The sequence below is a fragment of the Mytilus galloprovincialis genome, chromosome 9 (genome assembly GCF_965363235.1).
Source record: "Mytilus galloprovincialis chromosome 9, xbMytGall1.hap1.1, whole genome shotgun sequence".
Classification (NCBI taxonomy): Eukaryota; Metazoa; Mollusca; class Bivalvia; order Mytilida; family Mytilidae; genus Mytilus; species Mytilus galloprovincialis.
The window spans coordinates 19,985,836-19,995,968 of NC_134846.1; the positions used below are offsets into that span (position 1 = coordinate 19,985,836).

Here is a 10,133-nt window from a genome sequence, read left to right on the forward strand (position 1 = left end):
CAACCAACCAAGATGGCCGCCATGGCTAAAAATAGAACATAGGGGTAAAATGCAGTTTTTGGCTTATAACTCAAAAACCAAAGCATTTAGAGCAAATCTGAAATGGGGTAAAATTGTTTATCAGGTCACAATCTATCTGCCCTCAAATTTTCAGATGAATCCGACAACCCGTTGTTAGGTTGCTGCCCCTGAATTGGTAATTTTCGGGAATTTTTGCTGTTTTCGGTTATTATCTTGAATATTATTATAGATAGAGATAAACTGTAAACAGAAATAATGTTCAGCAAAGTAAGATTTACAAATAAGTCAACGTGACCGAAATGGTCAGTTGACCCCTTTAGGAGTTATTGCCCTTTTTAGTCCATTTTTAACCATTTTTCGTAAATCTTAGTTATCTTTTACAAAAATCTTCTCCTCTGAAACTATTGGGACAAATTAATCCAAACTTGGCCACAATCATCATTTGGGTATGTAGTTTAAAAAAATGTGTGGCGTGACCCGGCCAACCAACCAAGATGGCCGCCATGGCTAAAAATAGAACATAGGGGTAAAATACAGTTTTTGGCTTATAACTCAAAAACCAAAGCATTTAGAGCAAATCTGACGTGGTAAAATTGTTCATCAGGTCAAGATCTATCTGCCCTGAAATTTTCAGATGAATCCAACAACCCGTTGTTGGGTTCCTGCCCCTGAATTGACAATTTTAAGGAAATTTTGCTGTTTTTGGTTATTATCTTGAATATTATTATAGATAGAGATAAACTGTAAACAGCAATAATGTTCAGCAAAGTAAGATCTATAAATAAGTCAACATTACCAAAATGGTCAGTTGACCACTTTAGGAGTTATTGCCCTTTATAGTCAATTTTTAACCATTTTTCGTAAATCTTAGTAATCTTTTAGAAAAATCTTCTTGTCTGAAAATACTGGGCCAAATTTAACCAAACTTGGCCATAATCATCGTTGGGGTATCTAGTTTAAAAAATGTGTCCGGTGACCCGGCCAACCAACCAAGATGGCCGCCATGGCTAAAAATAGAACATAGGGGTAAAATGCAGTTTTTGGCTTATAACTCAAAAACCAAAGCATTTAGAGCAAATCTGACATGTGGTAACATTGTTCATCAGGTCAAGATCTATCTGCCCTGAAATTTTCAGATGAATCGGACATTCCGTTGTTGGATTACTGCCCCTGAAATGGTAATTTTAACGAAATTTTGCTGTTTTTGGTTATTATCTTGAATATTATTATAGATAGAGATAAACTGTAAACAGCAATAATGTTCAGCAAAGTAAGATCTACAAATAAGTCAAATGACCAAAATGGTCAGTTGACCACTTTAGGAGTCATTGCCCTTTATAGTCAATTTTTAACCATTTTTCGTAAATCTTAGTAATCTTTTAGAAAAATCTTCTCCTCTGAAACTACTGGGCCAAATTTAACCAAACTTAGCCATAATTGGGGTATCTAGTTAAAAAAATGTGTCCGGTAACTCGGCCAACAAACCAAGATGGCCACCATGGCTAAAAATAGAACATGGGGGTAAAATGCAGTTTTTGGCTTATAACTCAAAAACCAAAGCATTAAGAACAAATCTGACAGGAAGTAAAATTGTTGATCAGGTCACGATCTACCTGCCCTGGAATTTTCAGATGAATCGGATAATCGGTTGTTAGGTTGCTGCCCCTGAATTGGTAATTTTGAGGAAATTTTGCTGTTTTTTGTTATCTTGAATATTATTATAGATAGAGATAAACTGTAAACAGCAATAATGTACAGCAAAGTAAGAACTAAAAATAAGTCACTATGACCAAAATAGTCAATTGACCCCCTAAGGAATCATTGCCCTTCATACATGTCATAGTCAATTTTTAACAATTTTCTTAAAATTTGAAGATTTTCAATAACATTTTCCACAGAAAGTACTGTTATAGATAGAGATAATTGTAAGCAGCAAGAATGTTTAGTAAAGTAAGATCTACAAACACATCACCATCACCAAAACACAATTTTGTCATGAATCCATCTGTGTCCATTGTTTAATATTCACATAGACCAAGGTGAGCGACACAGGCTCTTTAGAGCTTCTAGTTTCATTTGCGCTGATTTTATATTTTTTCCTAATTGGATTTGCAGGTAAGTTACAGGTACGTTAGTACTTTTACATGTACTATACCTATCGACAGGTATGCCAAATATAGAAGAGATGAAATAACAAATAAGGAATACAAGTTAGATATGTTGCCTACATATTTTGTAAAATGCAAGAACAGATTTATGATTTTAATGTTTTCCGTTTTTATGGATTTAAATTCATGATTTTAAGATAACAGAGTGCTTTAACTCCTTTATTTTACTACTTCCACCTCCCTGTGGTGAGCAGGGGACAACAGTTGTATACATGTTTTGATTGACAATTCATAAAATTTGTACAACTGGCTAACGGAAGAGGTCTTTAATGAAAAATATGCTGTATGTTAACTGTATTTTACCTGTAATTTAAAAATCGGCACAAATGAAAGAAAAAAATTGGAGCAAATGCAAAACGCCGGTCTGTTATGATTTAACAAATATGGCAGCTCATTAATTGCAGTGTTTTGAAGCCGTGGTTTACCGATTGTCATCTTATAGTAAATAATCAACAAAGAAGCAAGGATATTGGAAACGTGTACAAAATGTATAACATGTACAATCAGAAAAAAAATGTTTAAATGACAGATCCATCCGTATTGCGATCAACGGAGTTTTACGAGAGGGTCACGCTTAGGTCACTTGCATACGGAAAATATGTCGGCGAGTTGCTTCCTGTTACAATGTAGCAAGCAACAGTTACTAATAAGTTTCATATGACTCTAAGGATTTTTTCCGAAATGTGAGAAATGGTGACCCAGTTTTCAAATCTGGGCAGTTCCTAATTAATGTATATACATGTATATAAAAATGAAGCTAGGTTTCTTCAATGACGTTGAAAAATTGACGAACATGCGTATTTCTTATAATTATAAGTCCTTTGTTTCTAGATAATAATTATAAGAAGTCCTTTGTTTCTAGATTTTTTTTATCAAGAATTAAAATTGTAAAATTGATTTCTTTAATGGTGTAGATGAAAAAAAAACCACGTAGATTGTTTTAGATACTGCAGAAAAAGTGAGGGGGGGGGGGGGGGGGGGGGGGTTGAAAGAGGTAAATTTTCCAGGGACATGATATATTACAATTTTGTTTAGGGCCCAGCTGAATTATCATTAATTTTGTTGTTTTTCTTTTACTTATGGTTTTGTTTGTTTTTATCGGACTTATGGTTGGATGTGTATTTATCAGACTTATGGTTTATAATTGCACCGCGACACCGTGCCCCTCTCTTTTTTAACTAAACAATATTTAGAATTTTTCGGAATAATAAGGATTTTCTACCCAAGGAACAGATTTATACCTTAGCTGTATATGGCAACACCTTTCAGAACTATGCTATTTCATTTCGATCGTTCTTTATCTGGCCTTTTAAATTTCTTTGAATTAAGTGTCACTGATGAGTCTTTCGTAATCGTCCAGGCGTACATAATTCTTATCCTGGTATCTAGGATGTCGAGTTTACGAACAAGTTAAGTTTTCGAATGTCATAATTTTAATTATTCAATATAAGTTGTATGTATTTCCTTACGAAACAATGATTTATTTTTTTTAATTTTTTTATCTGATTAAAATATTAATTTCTGATTTGTTAGTGTATCAGTCACATCCTTCTGTAAAGAACAATATAATTAGAACATTACTCTGCAATAAAAAGAAAATCTTTGAAGTCTTTTTACACTTTACGCACACACGCACATATATAGAGAGACATCATGGATCTTGTTAGGATGAAGATTTCACTCGTTTGTCTTGTACTTCTTCCATTTTGTACCCAAGGTAAATTTTTATTATTTTACTGATCAAAATGTAAATTTATTGCTTTAAATTTTTAATATAATAGATAATTATCTTATGAATATGGCTATATGTCTATAATAAATAATTCAAAAGTCTGATTTTGACATGCCGCCTTTTGGTTCTTAATCACAAACGGAACTTTTCGACCTCGGTGTAAATCCGAAAGCCACGAATAGAACGCTATCACATATTAACGATTTCCCCCAGAATTAAAAGAATAAATTGATAATATATACAATAGATACATATATTATGACTATATTTTTCATTTTTTTTATTTTATCTTATATGCAATAATAACTAGATTCCAAAATATTTGCAAAACAAATATATCCATTTGAGAGAAAATAACTCCAACCACTTAAATTCAAAACAGAATGTATGGTGCATCTACTAATTTGATTTTGAAGCGAGCGTATACGCGGCCAAAGTTTAAATAAATATATTCTGACAGCATTTTACATGACCCAAAAGCGAACTTTTTATATTTTATTTATAAATTTCATCATTCTTTTTTTTTCTCCTAATAAACAAAGAAGTTGGTGTTCAAATATGTAGGCTCCATACCAATTTAAATAAAATATAAAAATCTTATTTCGAAAGAGTGATGCTTTACAATTTTGACAAAGCTCCATGACCCTGGATTTTTATTACATTATTTTTTTTTTACAAACTACACTTTTGCAAATATTAATTCTATATTTTATTCTTCAGTCCTCCCTCCATCCCATTTCCCTCATAAATTATTAGAAAACAAATAGTTTCAGAAACTGAATACAACTGCTTGTTATTCACATGTTTTCCTGTAAAAAGATACCTAGCCTGCGACTTAAGTTTTCGCAATTTGAAACATTTTTTTCGATTTTGGGTTAAACATGTGGATTTTTTGAAAAGTCAACAATGAAAATTCGGCTAATCTTTATTTTTCAGAATCTAAGATGAATTCAGAGATATTGTGCAAATGTCTTTACTTTTTTTAGTCAGCATTAGTCAAAACCTTTCTTTCTGAATATTGGTTGGTACATTTTCGTGTGGTGTAACGCTTTGCTCTTGTACAGTTGGAGTATTGCAGCTTGGTATGGTTTCAAATGATCTACATGTACAACTAATTGTTTAGTACTTGTGTCTTTTGGTATTCTGTATGTCAAATCAGTAATTTTCTTAATAACTTTGTATGGACAAGTCCAGCCTCATCCAAGCTTCTTTTAAAATTTTTATCAAAATTTTCCTTTTGTCTATTTGCACTTAAACCAGATTGTGTATGTGCTAACTGGAATGCATTTCTAAGAGCTTCTTGAACCCACTCAACATATCAAGCTGGACAAGGTATTTTTTATAACCTTGAGGTAAGCCAAACATAACATCAATTGGACATCTAAATCATGTCCAAACATCAAGAGATTCGGAGAACATTTTGTGATTGCATGTTGAGTGGCTCTGTATGCCATACTAATGAATGGAATGTGATCGTCCCAATCATTTCTATGTTCATTAACAAATAAACGTAGAATTGATTGTAAAGTTTGATTGAAACGTTCAGCCATTCCGTAAGACTGGGGTCTGTATGGACATGTTCGGGTTTTGTCAATTCCTAATTTGTCACATATGGCGGCAAATAGGCCAGATTCAAATTCGCGGCCTTGATCTGTGTGAATTTGGAATGGACAGCCAAATCTGCAAATGAATTCTGTAACAAGTTTGTCAGCTACTGTAAGAGCTTGGTGATTTGGTATTGCATAAGATTCTGTCCATTTAGTGAAATAATCTTCCACTACCATAATTTATTCATTTGCACCCGTAGTTATGGGCAAAGGACCTATGATGTCAATTGCTATTCTGTCCAAAGGATATGTAGAAACACTGGATTTCAAAGTTGATTTTCCTTTCCCTGGTCCAGGTTTCCCTTTAACTTCGTACTTTATTTGGCTTTTTAAATTTTTGATTCAAGAGTCTTTTTTTGACGAAATGCACTTAAAAATATGTAGTCTTGTTGGTCGAGTGGTCTAGGGGCGCTTGACATGTGAACACGATGCAGACAATGTTGCAACGATGTCACAGAATCAAGGGTTCTAATCCCAGCGGCCCCCAAGGGTGACTGGGGTATAGAAATATGGTCACTTGGTCTTCTCCCGACCGGCAGTAAAACGCAGCCGAAGTGGGGCGTCCGCTTGGCTGTGCGGAATGTATCACGTTCGCAGTCACGTCCGGTCAGAAGGGGGACGTTAAATCCTATGCCGAGTGTAAAGAGAGTGCCACGCTCTTTGCACGTTAAGAACCCTTGCAACAACTTTTTTGAGGGGTCCGTAGGTGGCCTGTTGCAAGGCAAAATTTCTGTCTCTATCCAAGACACCCTCATTTTCCAGTGGCAGTCCAAATTTCCCCGACCATCATCCCAGATGGCCTCTATCGTATCAACCTACCTATTGTATTTATTGTGAACCTGTTCTCGTCCTGAATATGCATGAAATGTTTGCCACTGGACGTTAAGCAACCAACAATCAATCAATCAATCTAATCCCGGCGAGGGAATAACAAAACATAGCTATTAAACATTGGTGTGCTGATATTAAGAGTGATATTGAATAATATACGTGTTTTCAACAGTGTAACACCTTCAATGGTGATCAAATAGATGCGTGTGTTTAGTGTTAAGTTGAGTTTAATATTTTGAATCCAACAATACGTGATTCTAAACAATGACGTCTTCAGGCACAATCGAGACTACATTTTTTGGAAAGCTTAAACACATAAAACGTTTGATTTTCATTTTTCTATCGAAACTGAGAATGACAAGAAATTAATTCTGAAAGAAACTTGCTTAATGTGTTATGTTATTTCATTTTGATACATTAAGACAATATCTTAGTCCTTTGTAATTTCATTTTAATATATAAAGACAATATCTTAGTCCTGGGTTAAAGACATTACTTTTTTTTATTTATTTCTGACATTCAATCAAGAACGAAAAGTTTAAAAGATGCATGGATGATATAAAAGAGTAGTTTAATATCAGTTTCCGTATATTGCATCAACTATTTAGAAATTATTTAATACCTACAAATTCTGCATTTTATATTTATATGTTACAATGAAAATGAATATTCATTGACTGACACTTTATTTCATCTAACAAAAGAATTCTTCACTCATTTATTTCATCATTGTAGCATTGGTAGATCCAAAATGTGTTGCAAAAGGGAATGAAGGGGATTGTAAATTTTACAAATGTTTTGAAGAGCAGAGACAATGTGGCTCTGATGGGATTCTCGGCTTTGGCTTCAACTCCTGTAAAAGGTTTGGTCAATTCTACAGTAGATTTACAAAGAGGGGAAAAGCATGGATTGACTGTATAAAACCGTGCATAACAAAAGCTCTGGTAGTGAAATACAACGAAAGTTTGGAAGCAGGACAGAACTGTACTGAGCTGCAGACCGAAACATTTGAAGCACAAGAGACGTGCTATCAGGATTGCAGCTTCTGTGATATCTATTTATCTAACTTTAAGCAATTAAGTCAACTTGTATCCTTCAAAAGTTCTCAATCTGACGACGCTTTGAAACAAGTCGTAACGAATGGAATAGAGTGCGTCTCTGATTTATTAGGTACTGACGATGGTACTGACGATGGTTGACGATGGTACTGACGATGGTACTGACAATGGTACTGACGATGGTACTGACGATGGTACTGACGATGGTACTGACAATGAACTTTTTTAATTTTATGTATTCAACCAATCATTGTTTGCTGAATGTTGTTGTTGCTATTTAAGAATTAAATGATTCTTTTTGTAATATTTTGGGGTGTAAATAGTTATCAAAGGTACCAGGATTATAATTTATTACGCCAGACGCGCGTTTCGTCTACATAAGACTCATCAGTGACGCTCAGATCAAAATAGTTGTAAAGCCAAACGAGTACAAAGTTGAAGAGCATTGAGGACCCAAAATTCCAAAAAGTTGTGCCAAATACGGCTAAGGTAATCTATTCCTGGGATAAGAAAATCCTTAGTTTTTCAAAAAATTCAAAGTTTTGTAACAGAAAATTTATAAAAATGATCATATAATTGATATTCATGTCAACACCGAAGTGCTGACTACTGGGATGGTGATACCCTCGGGGACGAAACGTCCACCAGCAGTGGCATCGACCCAGTGGTGTAAATAGTTATCAAAGGTACTAGGATTATCATTTATTACGCCAGACGCGCGTTTCAAAGCGTTGACCGAGGTTCATTTTTAAATAGTGAGCACGGTCAACGCTTTTACAACACTATAAAATTACCAAAAGAAGCTTTACTTACTTATAATTCCATTTTTTTCTATGATAATAAAAACACAATAGCTATAAAGGTTTTTCTTATATTTTCCCGTACACTTTATTGAAGGACGACGTGTCATCATGAATGTTATATTCTATTTTGAAATTAAAGTTAATTTCAGAATGACGCGAGATAGCTGTTAGCCAACCACAATATCATTATTTTATGAGACATACATATAATGTTATTACATATAAATAGTCGGATTGTGTAACTGAAAGATCCTTGTTCTGACAAATCGGATTAAAATACAAATCCTATGTCAATGCTTCACGACCTACAAAGCCGATGATCTGACTACACTTCGTTCTACTTTGTGTTCTGATGTATATACTAGCTGTTACCAGAATAGATGGAGGTTTTCAGATCCTTGTTAGCAAAGCGCATGATAATTAGTTTATTCAGATTATGTTCTTTCAGAAAAACGTTAAAACTTAAAATATTAAACTCTGTGAAGATATTCGAGCCGATGAAAAGTATAACTTTGTTTTGTCTGTCTTTACGATGTTCCTGTTTCTGATGTTTTGTCAGATTTTCGGAATTCTTTAGTTTAACCCATGGAGTGCTTATAAGGCAATTTGCTTGCTAATTAAAAAAGAAGATGTGATATGATTGCCAATGAGACAACTGTCCACAAGAGACCAAAATGACACAGACATTAACAACTATAGGTCACCGTACGGCCTTCAAAAATGAGCAAAGCCCATATCGCATAGTCAGCTATAAACGGCCCCGATATGACATACAATATAAAACAATTCAAACGAGAAAACTAACGGCATTATTTATATAAAAAAAATGAACGAAAAACAAATATGTAATACATAAACAAACGACAACCACTGAACTACAGGCTCTTGACTTTGGACAGGCACATACATAAATAATGTGGCGGGGTTAAACATGTTAGCGGGATCCCAACTATCCCCTAACCTTGGACAGTGGTATAACAATACAACATAAGAATGAATTCTAAAAATCAGTTGAAAACCCCTACTTTTCTCCTTGATTTTTTTGGAAATAGTTTTAAAAAGCCACTTTTGAAAATCTATAAAATTCTTCTTAAAAACAAGGACACGGATCTTCATTTTTTTCTGCTTTTTAAGAACAGTTTTTTTTTATATTCTACTATTTATTAATACGTATTTCGTTAATAAAATGTTTGTGAATCAACTTTTAGAAATACTGCAAAAAACATCATTATTGAATATTAAACTTGTTATATTGAGAAGAACTGGTCCTAAATTGATACAGTACATCACTACCAGCCATCAGTAACTGTTGTTAGTTGTCATGTCTGTCTATTAGATTTCATGAGTGAAGCTTTTCCAACTGGTTTTTACAGTATGTGCTTATATTGACTGTACTGCTACGCCGGTTACTTAAAGAATGTTTGGGCGCTGACAAACACGATTAACCCGCCACATTTCTCGTGTGTGTAACTGGAGAGCATGAATTTCAGTACGAAATTGCTTGTCTGAATCGGGACTCGAACCCAGGGCATTTGTGTTACAAGGCAAACAGTTTATACCCACTGAGCTAAAGAAGTACTTTCTTAGCCCAACCGCTTACGACTGACTAAGTATCTACAACATTTAAGAAGAGAAACAATCCCCTCACATGTGTTTGTTCCAAGCCAAGAATCTGTCATCAAGTTTAGTCACTGGTTGCTGTCTGTCACTATGGGTACTTTGAGAATTGTGTCCGTTATAGATCTCCGTTCAAGTGTCCCCAATTTAGATTTCGGCTTCAATTCAGGTCAAAACAGCATGCATGTGTTCAATCTATTACTAGTGAAAGAATTATATTCTATTTACATATGTCTATGTCATTAAGGTGTAATACTACCAAATGCAAGTACGTCACATCAGGTTGCATGCGAAAA

The 10,133-nt window shown here is 34.2% G+C and overlaps 1 long non-coding RNA gene across 1 annotated transcript; it reads left to right on the forward strand.

Moving 5' to 3' along the window:
- The first annotated feature begins 3,567 nt into the window (after nucleotides 1–3,567).
- LOC143044582 (uncharacterized) lies at nucleotides 3,568–7,723 on the forward strand. Its single transcript, XR_012968723.1, has 2 exons — nucleotides 3,568–3,906; nucleotides 7,095–7,723. It is a non-coding gene; the product is annotated as an uncharacterized LOC143044582 (long non-coding RNA).
- Nucleotides 7,724–10,133: the final 2,410 nt, after the last annotated feature.